The sequence below is a fragment of the Egretta garzetta genome, unplaced genomic scaffold (assembly GCF_000687185.1).
Source record: "Egretta garzetta isolate BGI_Z169 unplaced genomic scaffold, ASM68718v1 scaffold132, whole genome shotgun sequence".
Classification (NCBI taxonomy): domain Eukaryota; kingdom Metazoa; phylum Chordata; class Aves; order Pelecaniformes; family Ardeidae; genus Egretta; species Egretta garzetta.
In genome coordinates, this window is record NW_009258892.1 from 1,493,229 (window position 1) to 1,494,642 (window position 1,414).

Consider the following 1,414-nt stretch of genomic DNA (forward strand, 5'->3'; position numbering starts at 1 on the left):
GGATTCCAGTCTGCATTGCAAGCTTTACAAAGTCTTAGGCTCAAATAAACCTTTTTGATGGGGAATAATGCAAGCCTCCGAGGACTTGCTGGAATGCTCTGTGGCATTTAGTTCTGTAATGTTATAGTTCAAGTTCCAGCCTTATGTGGCTCTAGAGGCTTTGGAAATATATATGGTTTGGTTTTCAAAATGCTTTTAGGCCTCTTTTTTTTTTTTCCCCCCTAATTTTCCATCATCTAATAGTTACCTTCAGGAATATCATCTGCGATCTGAACTATGGTAGTTTGCTTCCACCACCCTTTGCCATTGGATTATCATATTGCATCATCCATGTGCGTGACTTGCTGAGTTGGTGCAGATGGAGCTAGGCCTAAGCCACTATGCCAGCAGTTCTCCAACTGGACTTAATTGGACAGGGAGTGCCAACCAACAGTCACAGTCTCTTCAGGACTCCAGTTCCTCGTGGTTATTTGAAACGCATAGTGAACGGATGTGTGCTCATGACCCTGACAAGGTCTTGGCGCCCTTCTAGAAATACAGCTCTAGACTACAACAGAGCTCAGGAGGAGGACAATTCCCATTGTTTAACCATGAAATCAGTAGGTCCTTATCAAAGTCTTCCCTGTTACATTCAACAAAACCTTTTTGATTTTTCCATTACTGCTTTCAGAGTAGTGATTGTGCCAACTTAATGGCAAACTTAAAGGGCCAAAGGATGACTGTGTTTACCCTTTTGAGATATATTTTTTCCCTTCAGCTTCACTGGACAAAACCAGAAGAATATATGTGGTTTAAAAATTAGGAAACCTTTATGGTAATAACTTCTCTGAAAATGATCAAGATTTAAGACACAAGTTCTTAAGCGCTCAGAAAAGGTAGTGAGGATTCTTTTCTTAGTCAGTAAAATGTAAAAAAGACCAAGTCCAAATAACCATTATTTTCTCTTATGACTCAGAGGCTGTCGCTGGACTGTAAAACAGGTACTTTGTCAAGTCTTGGCTACAGATAGAAAGTGGCCCCAAGGTTCTTACAAATTAATACCAGACAACAGACAAACTGTAAATAGCATGATGCCTGTGTTTCTCAGTGTGGCTTCACAGCTCAAAAAGACTATGAAAATACTTGTTAAATAAGTAGCAAATAAGTGCTACTAGTTGTCTTCTGTTCCTACTGCCTCAAAAAAGTATATTAAAAAAAAATACCAGTGGATTATGAACTAGCATTGGTGAAAGACCTTCTCCGAGCAGTAAGCTGGACTAGGTGGCCTCCAGATATCCCACCAACCAATGTTTTCATGATTATCTGGGATTGAGAGAGTCTGTGGATGGTTCATGAGACAAAATTAAAGATCGGGTGTAGGTCACTGCTGAGGAACTCGCCTTCCAGAGTGTTCCAGTGTCCCAGGCACACCTTC